Source organism: Cetorhinus maximus, chromosome 28 (genome assembly GCF_964194155.1).
Source record: "Cetorhinus maximus chromosome 28, sCetMax3.hap1.1, whole genome shotgun sequence".
NCBI classification, from domain to species: domain Eukaryota; kingdom Metazoa; phylum Chordata; class Chondrichthyes; order Lamniformes; family Cetorhinidae; genus Cetorhinus; species Cetorhinus maximus.
Genome location: NC_135906.1, coordinates 16582249 through 16601499, shown reverse-complemented (window position 1 = coordinate 16601499; position 19251 = coordinate 16582249). Strand labels below are relative to the sequence as shown.

General features: G+C 50.3%; 1 protein-coding gene across 1 annotated transcript in view; it reads right to left on the bottom strand.

The window, feature by feature from the left end:
* LOC144668844 (interleukin-12 receptor subunit beta-2-like) overlaps nucleotides 1-19251 on the bottom strand; it is an 87913-nt gene that overhangs the window by 52628 nt on the left and 16034 nt on the right. The window lies entirely within an intron of this gene.

Sequence of the window (19251 nt, the reverse complement as noted above, 5' to 3'; positions counted from 1 at the left end):
ACCGCTGCACCCAGTGACTGATTGTATAACAGCACCTCTCCACACAGTGAGTGTATAACAATACCCCTCCATCCAGTGACTGAGTGTATAACAACACCCCTCCACCCAGTGACTAACTGTATAACAACACCCCTCCACCCAGTGACTGACTGTATAACAACACCCCTCCACCCAGTGACTGACTGTATAACAACACCCCTCCCCCCAGTGACTGTATAACAACACCCCTCCAGCCAGTGACTGCATAACAACATCCCTCCACCCAGTTACTGACTGTATAATAACACCCCTCCACCCAGGGACCGACAATAAAACAGCACCCCTCCACCCAATGTCTGACCGTATCACTGCACCACTTCACCCAGTGACTGATTGTATAACAGCACCCCACCACCCAGTGACTGACTGTATAACAGCACCACTTCACCCAGTGACTGACTGTATAACAACACCTCTCCACACAGTGGCTGTAGAGCAGCACCCCTGCACCCTATGACTGACTGTATCACTGCACCGCTGTACCCAGTGACTGATTGTATAACAGCACCCCTCCACCCAGTGAATGAGTGTATAACAACACCACGCCACCCAGTAACTAACTGTATAACAGCACTCATCCACCCAGTAACTGAATGTATAACATCACCCCTCCACCCAGTAACTGAATGTATAACAACACCCCTCCACCCAGTGACTGACTGTCTAACAACACCCTCCACCCAGTGACTGACTGCATCACTGCACCGCTTCACCCAGTGACTGATTGTATAACAGCACCTCTCCACACAGTGAGTGTATAACAATACCCCTCCATCCAGTGACTGAGTGTATAACAACACCCCTTCATCCAGTGACTGAGTGTATAACAACACCCTCCACCCAGTGACTGTATAACAATACCCCTTCATCTAGTGACTGACTGTAAAACAGCACCTCTCCACCCAGTGACTGATTGTTCGACAACACTCCTCCACCTAGTGACTGACTGTCTAACAACACCGCTCCACCCAGTGGCTGACTGTAAAACAGCACCCCTCCACCCAGTCACTGACTGTATCACTGCACTGCTTCACCCGTTGACTGACTGTATAACAGCACCCCTTCACCCAGTGACTGACGGTAAAACAGCACCCCTCCACCTGGTCAATGACTGTATAACAGCTTCCATCCACCCAATGATTGACCGTATCACAGCACCCCTGCACCCAGTGACTGATTGTATAACAGCACACGTTCACCCAATAACTAACTGCATAACAGCACCCCTTCACCCAGTGACTGACTGTATAACAACACCGCTCCACCCAGGGACTGGCTGTATAATAGCACCCCTCCACCCAGTGACTGACTGTAAAACAGCACCCCTTCACCCAGCGATTGACTGTAAAACAGCACCCCTCCACCCAGCGACTGCCTGTATAACAGAATCCGTCCACCCAATGACTGACCGTATCACTGCACCGGTGCACCTAGTGACTGATTGTATAACAGCACACCTTCATCCAGTGACTGACTGCATAACAGAACCTCTTCAACCAGTGACTGACTGCATAACATCACCCCTCCAGCCAGTGACTGTACAGCATCCCTCCACCCAGTGACTATATAACAACATCCCTCCACCCAGTGACTGACTGCAGAACAACACCCCTTCACCCAGCGACTGACTGTATAACTACACCTCTCCACACAGTGCCTGTATAACAACACCCCTCCATCCAGTGACTGACTGTAAAACAGCACCCCTCCACCCAGTTAATGACTGTATAACAGCACCCCTCCACCCAGTCACTGACTATAACAGCATCCATCCACCCAGTGACTGACTGTCTAACAACACTCCTCCACCCAGTGACTGACTGTCTAACAGCACCCCTCCACCCAGTGACTGATTGTAAAAGCACCCATTCACCAAATGACTGACTGTAATACAGCACCCCTTCACCCAGTGACTGAGTGTAAAACAGCACCCCTCCACTCAATGACTGAGTGTAAAACAGCAACACTCTACTCAATGACTGAGCATAAAACAGCAACCCTCCACCCAGTGACTGACTGTCTAACAACACCCCTCCACCCTGTTACTGTATAACAACAAACTCCACCCAGTGTCTGTATTACAACACACCTCCACCCAGTGACTGACTGTATAACAACACCCCTCCACCCAGTGACTGGCAGTATAATAACACACCTCCACCCAGTGACTGACTGTAAAACATCACCCCTCCACCCAATGACTGACCGTATCACTGCACCGCTGCACCGAGTGACTGACTGTATAAGAGCACCTCTCCACACAGTGACTGACTTTATAACAACACCGCTGCACCTAGTGACTGTTTTCCATCCCACCACCCAGTGACTGTATAACAACATCCCTCCACCCAGTGACTTTATAACAACATCCCTCCACCCAGTGACTGTATAACAACATCCCTCCACCCAGTGACTTTATAACAACATCCCTCCACCCAGTGACTGTATAACAACGCCCATCTACCCAGTGACTGCCGGTAAAACAGCACGCCTCCACCCAATGATTGATTGTATAACAGCACCCCTTCACCCAGTTACTGACTGTATAACAACGCCTCTCCACACTGTGACTGTATAACAACACCCCTCCATCCAGTGACTCACTGTAAAACAGCACCCCTTCACCCAATGACTAACTGTATCACTGCACCCCTCCACCCAATGACTAACTGTATCACTGCACCCCTCCACCAAGTGAATTAAAGTATAACAGCATCCCTCCACCCAGTGACTGACTGTATAACAGCATCCCTCCACGCAGTGACTGACTGTCTAACAACACCTCTTCACCCAGTGACTGACTGCATAACAGCACCCCTTCACCCAGTGACTGACTGCATAACAGCACCCCTTCACCCAGTGACTGTATAACAACACCCCTCCACCCAGTAAATGACTGTATCGCTGCTCTGCTTCATCCGGTGAGTGACTGTATAATAGCACCCAATGACTGACCATATCACTGCACCGCTGCACCCACTGACTGATTGTATAACTGCGCACCTCCATCCAGTGACTGACCGTAAAACAGCACCCCTTCACCCAGTAAATGACTGTCTAACAACACCCCTCCACCCAGTGACTGCATAAGAACACCCCTCAACCCAGTGACTGTATAACAACACCCCTCCACCCAGTGATTGACGGTATAACAACACCCCTCCACCCAGTTACTGTATAACAACAAACTCCACCCAGTGACTGTATCACAACACCCCTGCACTCAGTGACTGACTGTATAACAACACCCCTCCACCCAGTGACTAACTGTATAAACACACCCCTCCACCCAGTGACTGCATAAGAACACCCCTCAACCCAGTGACTGTATAACAACACCCCTCCATCCAGTGACTGACTGCATAACAACACCCCTCCACCCTGTTACTGTATAACAACAAACTCCACCCAGTGTCTGTATTACAACACCCCTGCACCCAGTGACTGACTGTATAACAACACACCTCCACCCAGTGACTGACTGTATAACAACACCCCTTCACCCAGTGACTGGCAGTATAATTACACACCTCCACCCAGTGACTGACTGTAAAACATCACCCCTCCACCCAATGACTGACCGTATCACTGCACCGCTGCACCAAGTGACTGACTGTATAAGAGCACCTCTCCACACAGTGACTGAATGCATAACATCACCCCTTCACCCAATGACTGACCGTATCGCTGCACCGAGTGACTGACTGTATAAGAGCACCTCTCCACACAGTGACTGACTTTATAACAACACCGCTGCACCTAGTGACTGTTTTCCATCCCACCACCCAGTGACTGTATAACAACATCCCTCCACCCAGTGACTGTATAACAACATCCCTCCACCCAGTGACTGTATAACAACGCCCATCTACCCAGTGACTGCCGGTAAAACAGCACGCCTCCACCCAATGATTGATTGTATAACAGCACCCCTTCACCCAGTTACTGACTGTATAACAACGCCTCTCCACACTGTGACTGTATAACAACACCCCTCCATCCAGTGACTCACTGTAAAACAGCACCCCTTCACCCAATGACTAACTGTATCACTGCACCCCTCCACCCAATGACTAACTGTATCACTGCACCCTGCCACCAAGTGAATTAAAGTATAACACCATCCCTCCACCCAGTGACTGACTGTATAACAGCATCCCTCCACGCAGTGACTGACTGTCTAACAACACCTCTTCACCCAGTGACTGACTGCATAACAGCACCCCTTCACCCAGTGACTGACTGCATAACAGCACCCCTTCACCCAGTGACTGTATAACAACACCCCTTCATCTAGTGACTGACTGTAAAACAGCACCTCTCCACCCAATGACTGACTGTATCACTGCACCGCTGCACCCAGTGAATGACTGTATAACAGTACCCCTCCACCCAGTGACTGACTGTATAACAGCATCCATCCACCCAGTGACTGACTGTTCGACAACGCTCCTCCACCTAGTGACTGACTGTCTAACAACACCGCTCCACCCAGTGGCTGACTGTAAAACAGCACCCCTCCACCCAGGCACTGACTGTATCACTGCACTGCTTCATCCGTTGACTGACTGTATAACAGCACCCCTTCACCCAGTGACTGACTGTAAAACAGCACCTCTCCACCTGGTCAATGACTGTATAACAGCTTCCACCCACCCAATGATTGACCGTATCACAGCACCCCTGCACCCAGTGACTGATTGTATAACAGCACACGTTCACCCAATAACTAACTGCATAACAGCACCCCTTCACCCAGTGACTGACTGTATAACAACACCCCTCCACCCAGGGACTGGCTGTATAATAGCACCCCTCCACCCAGTGACTGACTGTAAAACAGCACCCCTTCACCCAGCGATTGACTGTAAAACAGCACCCCTCCACCCAGCGACTGCCTGTATAACAGAATCCGTCCACCCAATGACTGACCGTATCACTGCACCGGTGCACCTAGTGACTGATTGTATAACAGCACACCTTCATCCAGTGACTGACTGCATAACAGCACCCCTTCAACCAGTGACTGACTGCATAACAGCACCCCTCCAGCCAGTGACTGTACAGCATCCCTCCACCCAGTGACTATATAACAACATCCCTCCACCCAGTGACTGACTGCAGAACAACACCCCTTCACCCAGCAACTGACTGTATAACTACACCTCTCCACACAGTGCCTGTATAACAACACCCCTCCATCCAGTGACTGACTGTAAAACAGCACCCTCCCACTAAGTGACTGACTGTAAAACAGCACCCCTCAACCCAGTGAATGACTGTCTAACAACACCCCTCCACCCACTGAATGACTGTCTATCAACACCCCTCCACCCCGTTACTGATTGTAAAACATGCCCCTTCACCAAATGACTGACTGTAAAACAGCACCCCTTCACTCAGTGACTGACTGTATAACAACATCCCTCCACCCAGTGACTGTACAACAACACCATTCCACTCAGTGACTGTAGAACATCACCCCTCCACCCACTGAATGACTAATTATCAACACCCCTTAACCCAGAGACTGGCTGTATAACAGCTCCCCTCCAACCCACAACTGATTGTACAACATACCTCTTCACCAAATGACTGACTGTATAAACACACCCCTCCACCCAGTGACTGACTTTATAACAGCACCCCTCCACACAGTGAATGACTGTATAACAGCATCCCTGCACCCAGTTACTGACTGTATCGCTGCTCTGTTTCACCCCGTGAGTGACTGTACAATAGCACCCCTTCACCCAGTGACTGACTGCATAACAGCACCTCTTCCCCCAGTGACTGACTGTATAACAACACCTCTCCACACAGTGACTGTATAACAACACTCCTCCATCCAATGACTGACTGTAAAACAGCATCCCTTCATCCAGTAAATGACTGTCTAACAAGACCCCTCCACCCAGTGACTGTATAACAACATGCCTCCACCCAGTGACTGTATAACAACACCCCTCCATCCAGTGACTGACTGTATAACAACATCCCTCCACCCAGTGACTGTATAACAACACCATTCCACTCAGTGACTGTAGAACATCACCCCTCCACCCACTGAATGACTCTCCATCAACACCCCTCCACCCAGTTACTGTATAACAACAAACTCCACCCAGGGACTGTATCACAACACCCCTGCACCCAGTGACTGACTGTATAACAACACACCTCCACCCAGTGACTGACTGTATAACAACACCCCTCCACCCAGTGACTGGCTGTATAATAACACCCCTCCACCCAGTGACTGGCTGTATAATAACACCCCTCCACCAAGTGACTGACTGTATACAACACCCCTCCACCCAGAGAATGACTGTATAGCAACACCCCTGCACCCAGTGACTGGCTGTATAATAACGCCCCTTAACCCAGCGACTGGCTGTATAACAGCTCCCCTCCAACCCACAACTGATTGTAAAACATACCCCTTCACCAAATGACTGACTGTAAAACAGCACCCCTTCACCCATTGACTGACTGTAAAACAGCACCCCTCCACCCAGTGAATGACTGTCTAACAACACCCCTCCACCTTGGAACTGTATCACAACATGACTCCATCCAGTGACTGACTGTATAACAACACACCTCCACCCAGTGACTGACTGTATAACAACATCTCTCCACCCAGTGACTGTATAACAACACCATTCCACTCAGTGACTGTAGAACATCACCCCTCCATCCACCGAATGACTGTCTATCAACACCCCTCCACCCCGTTAATGATTGTAAAACATACCCCTTCACCAAATGACTGACTGTAAAACAGCACCCCTTCACTCAGTGACTGACTGTATAACAACATCCCTCCACCCAGTGACTGTATAACAACACCATTCCACTCAGTGACTGTAGAACATCACCCCTCCACCCACTGAATGACAGTCTATCAACACCCCTCCACCCAGTTACTGTATAACAACAAACTGCACCCAGTTACTGTATCACAACACCCCTGCACCTAGTGACTGACTGTGTAACAACACACCTCCACCCAGTGACTGACTGTATAACAACACCCCTCCACCCAGTGACTGGCTGTATAATAACACCCCTCCACCCAGTGACTGACTGTATAAACACACCCCTCCACCCAGTGACTGACTTTATAACAGCACCCCTCCACACAGTGACTGACTGTATAACAGCATCCCTGCACCCAGTTACTGACTGTATCACTGCTGTTTCACACCGTGAGTGACTGTATAATAGCACCCCTTCACCCAGTGACTGACTGCATAACAGCACCTCTTCCCCCAGTGACTGACTGTATAACAACACCTCTCCAGACAGTGACTGTATAACAACACTCCTCCATCCAGTAACTGACTGTAAAACAGCACCCCTTCATCCAGCAAATGACTGTCTAACAACATCACTCCACCCAGTGACTGTATAACAACATGCCTCCACCCAGTGACTGCATAAGAACACCCCTCAACCCAGTGACTGTATAACAACACCCCTCCATCCAGTGACTGACTGTATAACAACACCCCTCCACCCAGTGATTGACTGTCTACCAACACCCCTCAACCCAGTGACTGTATAACAACACCCCTCCACCCAGTGACTGACTGTATAACAGCACCCCTCCACGCACTGAATGACTGTCTATCAACACCCCTCCACCCAGTTACGGTATAACAACAAACTCCAGCCAGTGACTGGCTGTATAATAACATCCCTCCACCCAGTGACTGACTGTATAAACACACCCCTCCACCCAATGACTGACTGTAAAACAGCATCCCTGCACCCAGTGACTGACTGTATCGCTGCTCTGTTTCACCCCGTGAGTGACTGTATAATAGCACCCCTTCACCCAGTGACTGACTGCATAACAGCACCTCTTCCCCCAGTGACTGACTGTATAACAACACCTCTCCACACAGTGACTGTATAACAACACTCCTCCATCTTGTGACTGACTGTAAAACAGCACCCCTTGATCCAGTGAATGACTGTCTAACAACACCCCTCCACCCAGTGACTGTATAACAACACCCCTGACTCCAGTAACTGTATAACAACACCCCTCCACCTAGTGACTGACTGTATAACAACACCCCTGCACCCAGTGACTGGCTGTATAATAACACCCCTTAAGCCAGGGTTTGGCTGTATAACAGCTCCCCTCCAACCCATAACTAATTGTAAAACATACCCCTTCACCAAATGACTGACTGTAAAACAGCACCCCTTCACCCAGTGACTGACTGTAAAACAGCACTCCTCAACCCAGTGAATGACTGTCTAACAACACCCCTCCACCCAGTGACTGACTGTATAACAACACCCCTCCACCCAATGACTGACTGTATAACAGCACCCCTCCACCAAGTGAAGGACTGTATAACAGCACCCTCCATCCAGTGACTGATTGTAAAACAGCACCACTCCACCTGGTTACTGACTGTATAATAACGCCCCTCCACCCATTGACTGGCTGTATAACAGCACCCCTCCACCCAGTGACTGACTGTAAAACAGCACCCCTCCACCCAGTGACTGACTGTATCACTGCACCGCTGCACCGAGTGACTGACTGTAAAACAGCACACCTTCACTCAATGACTGACTGCATAACATCACCCCTTCACCCAGTAACTAACTGTATAACAGCACCCCTCCACCCAGTGACTGACTGTATAACAACACCCTCCACCCAGTGAATAACTGTATAACAACACCCCTCCATCCAGTGACTGACTGTATAACAACATCCCTCCACCCAGTGACTGACTGTATAACAACACCCTCCACCCAGTGAATAACTATATAACAACACCCCTCCATCCAGTGACTGACTGTATAACAGCACCCCTCCACCCAGTGACTGACTGTATAACAACACCCTCCGCCCAGTGAATAACTGTATAACAACACCCCTCATTCCAGTGACTGACTGTATAACAACATCCCTCCACCCAGTGAATAACTGTATAACAACACCCCTCCACCCAGTGACTGTGTAGCATCCCTCCACCCAATGACTGTATAACAACACCCCTCCACCCAGTGACTGTATAACAACACCCCTCCACCCAGTGACTGTAAAACAACACCCCTCCACCCAATGACTGACCGTATCACTGCACCTACTGCACCCAGTGACTGATTGTATAACAGTACACCTTCACCCCGTGACTGACTGCAAAACAGCACCCCTTCAACCAGTGACTGACTGCATAACAGCACCCCTTCACCCAGTGACTGACTGTCTAACAACACCTCTCCACACAATGACTGTATAACAACACCCTTCCATCCTGTGACTGACTGTAAAACAGCACCCCTTCACCCAGTGACTGTGTAGCATCCCTCCACCCAGTGGCTGTATAACAACACACCTGCACCCAGTGACTGTATAACAACACCCCTTCACCCAGTGACTGACTGTATAACAGCACCCTCCATCCAGTGATTGCCTGTAAAACAGCACCACTTCACCCAGTGAATGACTGTATAACAACACCTCTCCACACAGTGACTGTATAACAACATCCCTCCATCCTGTGACTGACTGTAAAACAGCACCCCTTCACCCAGTGACTGACTGTAAAACAGCACCACTCCACACAGTGAATGACTGTATAACAGCACCCCTCCACCCAGTGACTGAGTGCATAACAGCATCCCTACACCCAGTGACTGAATGTCTAACAACACCCCTCCACCCAGTGACTCACTGCATAACAACAACAGCACATCCCCCCCAGTGATGACAGTATACAAGACCACTGCACCCAATGACTGACTGTATCACTGCACTGCTTCACCCGGTGACTGACTGTATAACAGCACCCCTCCACCCAGCGACTGACTGTAAAACAGCACCCCTCCACCCAGTAAATGACTGTATAACAACAGCCCTCCACCCAGTGACTGACTGTATAACAACACCCCTCCACCCAGTGACTGACTGTATAACAACACCCCTCCAGCCAGTGACTGTATAACAACACCCCTCCACCCAGTGACTGACTGTATAATAACGTACCTCCACCTAGTGACTGTATAATAACACACCTCCACCCAGGGACTGACTGTATAGCAACACCCCTCCACCCAGGGACTGATTGTAAAACAGCACCCCTCCACCCAATGTCTGACCGTATCACTGCACCGCTGCACCCAGTGACTGATTGTATAACAGCACCCCTTCACCCAGTGACTGACTGTATAACAGCACCCTCCATCCAGTGATTGCCTGTAAAACAGCACCACTTCACCCAGTGAATGACTGTATAACAACACCTCTCCACACAGTGACTGATTAACAACATCCCTCCATCCTGTGACTGACTGTAAAACAACACCCCTCCACCCAGTGACTCACTGCATAACAACAGCACATCCCCCCCAGTGATGACTGTACACAAGACCACTGCACCCAATGACTGACTGTATCACTGCACTGCTTCACCCGGTGACTGACTGTATAACAGCACCCCTCCACCCAGTGACTGACTGTATAACAACACCCCTCCAGCCAGTGACTGTATAACAACACCCCTCCACCCAGTGACTGACTGTATAATAACACACCTCCACCTAGTGACTGACTGTATAATAACACACCTCCACCCAGTGACTGACTGTATAGCAACACCCCTCCACCCAGGGACTGACTGTAAAACAGCACCCCTCCACCCAATGTCTGACCGTATCACTGCACCGCTGCACCCAGTGACTGATTGTATAACAGCACCCCTTCACCCAGTGACTGACTGTATAACAGCACCCTCCATCCAGTGATTGCCTGTAAAACAGCACCACTTCACCCAGTGAATGACTGTATAACAACACCTCTCCACACAGTGACTGTATAACAACATCCCTCCATCCTGTGACTGACTGTAAAACAACACCCCTCCACCCAGTGACTCACTGCATAACAACAACAGCACATCCCCCCCAGTGATGACTGTATACAAGACCACTGCACCCAATGACTGACTGTATCACTGCACTGCTTCACCCGGTGACTGACTGTATAACAGCACCCCTCCACCCAGCGACTGCCTGTATAACAGAATCCGTCCATCCAATGACTGACCGTATCACTGCGCCGCTTCCCCTAGTGACTGATTGTATAACAGCACGTCTTCAACCAGTGACTGACCGCATAACAGCACCCCTTCACCCAGTGACTGACTGTAAAACAGCACCCCTCCACCCAGTAACTGACTGTATAACAACAGCCCCCCACCCAGTAACTGACTGTATAACAACACCCCTCCACCCAGTGACTGACTATATAACAACACCCCTCCAGCCAGTGACTGACTGTATAATAACACACATCCACCTAGTGATTGACTGTATAATAACACACCTCCACCCAGTGACTGACTGTATAGCAACACCCCTCCACCCAGGGACTGACTGTAAAACAGCACCCCTCCACCCAATGTCTGACCGTATCACTGCACCGCTGCACCCAGTGACTGATTGTATAACAGCACCCCTTCACCCAGTGACTGACTATAACAGCACCCCTCCACCCAGTGACTGACTGTAAAACCGCACCTCTCCACCCAGTGACTGACTGTAAAACAACCCTCCTTCACCCAGTGGCTGACTGTATAACAACAACAGCACCCCTCCACCCAGTGACTGACTGTAAAACAGCACCCCTCCACCCAGTGACTGACAGTAAAACGGCACCCCTCCACCCCGTGACTGACTGTATCACAGCACCCTTCCGCCCAGTGATCGACTGTATAACAACACCCCTCCGCCCAGTGAGTGATGATAACAGCAACCCTCCACCCACTGACTGACTGTATAACAGCACCCTCCATCCAGTGACTGCCTATAAAACAGCACCACTTCACCCAGTGACTGACTGTATAACAACACCCCTCCATCCAGTGACTGACTGTAAAACAGCACCCCCTCGCCCAGTGACTGACTGTAAAACAGCACCCCTCCACCCAGTGACTGGCTGTATAATAACACCTCTCCACCCAGGGACTTGCTGTATAACAGCACCCCTTCACCCAGTGACTGACTGTAAAACAGCACCCCTCCACCCAATGACTGACTGTATTACAGCATCCCTCCACACAATGACTGACTGTGTAACAACAAACTCCACCCAGTGACCTACTGTAAAACAACACTCCTCCACCGAGTGACTAACTGCATAACAACAACAGCACATCCCCACCCAGTGACTGACTGTAGAAAAACACCACTCCACCCAATGACTGACTGCATAACAGCACCCTCCATCCAGTGACTGACTATATCACAGCACCCTTCCGCCCAGTGACTGACTGTATAACAACACCCCTCCAGCCAGTGACTGTATAACAACACCCCTCCACCCAGTGACTGACTGTATAGCAACACCCCTCCACCCAGGGACTGATTGTAAAACAGCACCCCTCCACCCAATGTCTGACCGTATCACTGCACCGCTGCACCCAGTGACTGATTGTATAACAGCACCCCTTCACCCAGTGACTGACTGTATAACAGCACCCTCCATCCAGTGATTGCCTGTAAAACAGCACCACTTCACCCAGTGAATGACTGTATAACAACACCTCACCACACAGTGACTGATTAACAACATCCCTCCATCCTGTGACTGACTGTAAAACAACACCCCTCCACCCAGTGACTCACTGCATAACAACAACAGCACATCCCCCCCAGTGATGACTGTATACAAGACCACTGCACCCAATGACTGACTGTATCACTGCACTGCTTCACCCGGTGACTGACTGTATAACAGCACCCCTCCACCCAGCGACTGCCTGTATAACAGAATCCGTCCATCCAATGACTGACCGTATCACTGCGCCGCTTCCCCTAGTGACTGATTGTATAACAGCACGTCTTCAACCAGTGACTGACCGCATAACAGCACCCCTTCACCCAGTGACTGACTGTAAAACAGCACCCCTTCACCCAGTGACTGACTGTAAAACAGCACCCCTCCACCCAGTAACTGACTGTATAACAACAGCCCTCCACCCAGTGACTGACTGTATAACAACACCCCTCCACCCAGTGACTGACTATATAACAACACCCCTCCAGCCAGTGACTGACTGTATAATAACACACATCCACCTAGTGACTGACTGTATAATAACACATCTCCACCCAGTGACTGACTGTATAGCAACACCCCTCCACCCAGGGACTGACTGTAAAACAGCACCCCTCCACCCAATGTCTGACCGTATCACTGCACCGCTGCACCCAGTGACTGATTGTATAACAGCACCCCTTCACCCAGTGACTGACTATAACAGCACCCCTCCACCCAGTGACTGACTGTAAAACCGCACCTCTCCACCCAGTGACTGACTGTAAAACAACACTCCTTCACCCAGTGGCTGACTGTATAACAACAACAGCACCCCTCCACCCAGTGACTGACTGTAAAACAGCACCCCTCCACCCAGTGACTGACAGTAAAACGGCACCCCTCCACCCCGTGACTGACTGTATCACAGCACCCTTCCGCCCAGTGATCGACTGTATAACAACACCCCTCCGCCCAGTGAGTGATGATAACAGCACCCCTCCACCCACTGACTGACTGTATAACAGCACCCTCCATCCAGTGACTGCCTGTAAAACAGCACCACTTCACCCAGTGACTGACTGTATAACAACACCCATCCATCCAGTGACTGACTGTAAAACAGCACCCCCTCGCCCAGTGACTGACTGTAAAACAGCACCCCTCCACCCAGTGACTGGCTGTATAATAACACCTCTCCACCCAGGGACCTGCTGTATAACAGCACCACTTCACCCAGTGAATGACTGTATAACAACACCTCTCCACACAGTGACTGTATAACAACATCCCTCCATCCTGTGACTGACTGTAAAACAACACCCCTCCACCCAGTGACTCACTGCATAACAACAACAGCACATCCCCCCCAGTGATGACTGTATACAAGACCACTGCACCCAATGACTGACTGTATCACTGCACTGCTTCACCCGGTGACTGACTGTATAACAGCACCCCTCCACCCAGCGACTGCCTGTATAACAGAATCCGTCCATCCAATGACTGACCGTATCACTGCGCCGCTTCCCCTAGTGACTGATTGTATAACAGCACGTCTTCAACCAGTGACTGACCGCATAACAGCACCCCTTCACCCAGTGACTGACTGTAAAACAGCACCCCTTCACCCAGTGACTGACTGTAAAACAGCACCCCTCCACCCAGTAACTGACTGTATAACAACAGCCCCCCACCCAGTGACTGACTGTATAACAACACCCCTCCACCCAGTGACTGACTATATAACAACACCCCTCCAGCCAGTGACTGACTGTATAATAACACACATCCACCTAGTGACTGACTGTATAATAACACATCTCCACCCAGTGACTGACTGTATAGCAACACCCCTCCACCCAGGGACTGACTGTAAAACAGCACCCCTCCACCCAATGTCTGACCGTATCACTGCACCGCTGCACCCAGTGACTGATTGTATAACAGCACCCCTTCACCCAGTGACTGACTATAACAGCACCCCTCCACCCAGTGACTGACTGTAAAACCGCACCTCTCCACCCAGTGACTGACTGTAAAACAACACTCCTTCACCCAGTGGCTGACTGTATAACAACAACAGCACCCCTCCACCCAGTGACTGACTGTAAAACAGCACCCCTCCACCCAGTGACTGACAGTAAAACGGCACCCCTCCACCCCGTGACTGACTGTATCACAGCACCCTTCCGCCCAGTGATCGACTGTATAACAACACCCCTCCGCCCAGTGAGTGATGATAACAGCACCCCTCCACCCACTGACTGACTGTATAACAGCACCCTCCATCCAGTGACTGCCTGTAAAACAGCACCACTTCACCCAGTGACTGACTGTATAACAACACCCATCCATCCAGTGACTGACTGTAAAACAGCACCCCCTCGCCCAGTGACTGACTGTAAAACAGCACCCCTCCACCCAGTGACTGGCTGTATAATAACACCTCTCCACCCAGGGACCTGCTGTATAACAGCACCCCTTCACCCAGTGACTGACTGTAAAACAGCACCCCTCCACCCAATGACTGACTGTAAAACAGCACCACTTCACCCAGTGAATGACTGTATAACAACACCTCTCCACACAGTGACTGTATAACAACATCCCTCCATCCTGTGACTGACTGTAAAACAACACCCCTCCACCCAGTGACTCACTGCATAACAACAACAGCACATCCCCCCCAGTGATGACTGTATACAAGACCACTGCACCCAATGACTGACTGTATCACTGCACTGCTTCACCCGGTGACTGACTGTATAACAGCACCCCTCCACCCAGCGACTGCCTGTATAACAGAATCCGTCCATCCAATGACTGACCGTATCACTGCGCCGCTTCCCCTAGTGACTGATTGTATAACAGCACGTCTTCAACCAGTGACTGACCGCATAACAGCACCCCTTCACCCAGTGACTGACTGTAAAACAGCACCCCTTCACCCAGTGACTGACTGTAAAACAGCACCCCTCCACCCAGTAACTGACTGTATAACAACAGCCCTCCACCCAGTGACTGACTGTATAACAACACCCCTCCACCCAGTGACTGACTATATAACAACACCCCTCCAGCCAGTGACTGACTGTATAATAACACACATCCACCTAGTGATTGACTGTATAATAACACACCTCCACCCAGTGACTGACTGTATAGCAACACCCCTCCACCCAGGGACTGACTGTAAAACAGCACCCCTCCACCCAATGTCTGACCGTATCACCGCACCGCTGCACCCAGTGACTGATTGTATAACAGCACCCCTTCACCCAGTGACTGACTATAACAGCACCCCTCCACCCAGTGACTGACTGTAAAACCGCACCTCTCCACCCAGTGACTGACTGTAAAACAACCCTCCTTCACCCAGTGACTGTATAACAACAACAGCACCCCTCCACCCAGTGACTGACTGTAAAACAGCACCCCTCCACCCAGTGACTGACAGTAAAACGGCACCCCTCCACCCCGTGACTGACTGTATCACAGCACCTTTCCGCCCAGTGATCGACTGTATAACAACACCCCTCCGCCCAGTGAGTGATGATAACAGCACCCCTCCACCCACTGACTGACTGTATAACAGCACCCTCCATCCAGTGACTGCCTGTAAAACAGCACCACTTCACCCAGTGACTGACTGTATAACAACACCCCTCCATCCAGTGACTGACTGTAAAACAGCACCCCCTCGCCCAGTGACTGACTGTAAAACAGCACCTCTCCACCCAGTGACTGGCTGTATAATAACACCTCTCCACCCAGGGACTTGCTGTATAACAGCACCCCTTCACCCAGTGACTGACTGTAAAACAGCACCCCTCCACCCAATGACTGACTGTATTACAGCATCCCTCCACACAATGACTGACTGTGTAACAACAAACTCCACCCAGTGACCTACTGTAAAACAACACTCCTCCACCGAGTGACTAACTGCATAACAACAACAGCACATCCCCACCCAGTGACTGACTGTAGAAAAACACCACTTCACCCAATGACTGACTGCATAACAGCACCCTCCATCCAGTGACTGACTGTATCACAGCACCCTTCCGCCCAGTGACTGACTGTATAACAACACCCCTCCGCCCAGTGACTGACTATAACAGCACCCCTTCACCCAGTGACTGACTGTAAAACTGCACCTCTCCACCCAGTGACTGACTGTAAAACAACCCTCCTTCACCCAGTGGCTGACTGTATAACAACAACAGCACCCCTCCACCCAGTGACTGACTGTAAAACAGCACCCCTCCACCCAGTGAATGACTGTATAACAGCACCCTCCATCCAGTGACTGTATAACAACACCCCTCCATCCAGTGACTGACTGTAAAACAGCACCCCCTTGCCCAGTGACTGATTGTAAAACAGCACCACTCCAGCCAGTGACTGGCTGTATAATAACAACCCTCCACCCAGGGACTGGCTGTATAACAGCACACCTCCACCCAATGACTGCCTGTAACCCTGCACCCCTCCACCTAGTGACTGGCTGTATAATAACACCCCTCCACCCAGGGACTTGCTGTATAACAGCACCCCTTCGCCCAGTGACTGACTGTAAAACAGCACCCCTCCACCCAATGACTGACTGTATTACAGCATCCCTCCACACAATGACTGACTGTATAACAACAAACTCCACCCAGTGACTGACTGTAAAACAACACTCCTCCACCCTGTGACTGACTGCATAACAGCACCTTCCATCCAGTGACTGACTGTATCACAGTGCCCCTCCGCCCAGTGACCGACTGTATAACAACACCCTTCCGCCCAGTGACTGACTGTATAACAGCACCCCTCCACCCAAGACTGACTGTAAAACCGCACCTCTCCACCCAGTGACTGACTGTAAAACAACACTCCTTCACCCAGTGACTGACTGTATAACAACAACAGCACCCCTCCACCCAGTGACTGACTGTATAATAACATCCCTCTGCCGAGTGACTGACTGTATAACAGCACCTCTCCACCCAGTGACTGACTGTGTATAATAGCACACCCCCACCCAGTGTCTGACTGTAGAACAACACTCCTCCACCCAATGACTGGCTGTATAACAACACCCCACATCCCAGTGACTGGCTGTAAAATGGCACCACTACACCCAGTGGCTAACGGTAAGACAGCATACCTCCGCCAAGGCTGGTTCTGTCACACTTACAGCCATCAGGCTGCAGATTTTATCACTGCTACATAATAGAGTCATAGAGTAGAGTTATACAGCACAGAATTGGGCCCTTGGCCCATCGTGTCCATGCCAGCCATCAAGCACCTATCTATTCTAATCCCATTTTCCAGCACTTGGCCCATAACCCTGTGTGCTATGGCATTGCAAGCGCTCATCTAAATACTTCTTAAATGTTGTGAGGGTTCCAACACTACCTCCCCCTCAGGCGGTGTGTTCCAGATTTCAACCACCCTCTGGATAAAAGAATTTTCCTCAAATCCCCTCTAAACACTCGAGCCCAGGCAACATCCTTGTAACTGCACCCTCTCCAATGCAAACAATCCTTCCTAGAGTGTGGTGACCAGCAATGCACACAGCACTGCAGCTGTGGCCTAATATCTCAGCATTATCTCATTTCCAAGAGATGCTACCCAGGATTTCTACTGCTATGGGAAAATGAGGACCTCTGCCTGTGAGAGTATATATGGATATTTACCCCAACGAGCGTCTGTGTGTGTGGAACTGTACCTCATTGAGAGTCTGTTTTTTTGGACCTGTACCCCAGCGAGAGTCAGTGTTTAGAACTGTACCCAAGTGAGAGTCAGTGTGTGTGGAACCGCATCCCAGTGAGAGTCAGTGTGTGTGCAACTGTACCCCATGAGAGTCATTATGTGTGGAACCTGTACCCCAGTGAGAGTCAGTGTGTGTGGAACCTGTACTCCAGTGAGAGTCAGTGTGTGTGGAACTGTACCCAAGTGAGAGCCAGTGTGTGTGGAACCTGTACCCCAGTGAGAGTTGGTATGTGTGGAACTTATACCCCAGTGAGAGTCAGTGTGTGTGGAACTGTACCCCATTGAGAGTCAGTGTGTGTGGAACCTGTACCCCAGTGAGAGTTAGTGTGTGTGGAACTGTACCCAAGTGAGAGTCAGTGTGTATGGAACCTGTACTCCAGTGAGAGTCAGTGTGTGTGGAACTGTACCCAAGTGAGAGCCAGTGTGTGTGGAACCTGTACCCTAGTGAGAGTTGGTATGTGTGGAACTTATACCCCAGTGAGAGTCAGTGTGTATGGAACCTGTACTCCAGTGAGAGTCAGTGTGTGTGGAACTGTACCCAAGTGAGAGCCAGTGTGTGTGGAACCTGTACCCCAGTGAGAGTCAGTGTGTGGAACTGTACCCAAGTGAGAGCCAGTGTGTGTGGAACCTGTACCCCAGTGAGAGTTGGTATATGTGGAACTGTATCCCAATGAAAGTCAGTGTGTGTAGAACTGTACCCTCGTGAGAGTCAGTGTGTGTGAAACTGTATTCCAGTGAGAGTCAGTGTGTGTGGAACTGTACCCCTGTGAGAGTCAGTGTGTGTGGAACTGTACCCCAGTGACTGTCAGTGTGTGTGGAACTGTACCCCAGTGACTGTCAGTGTGTGTGGAACTGTACCCCAGTGAGGAAAA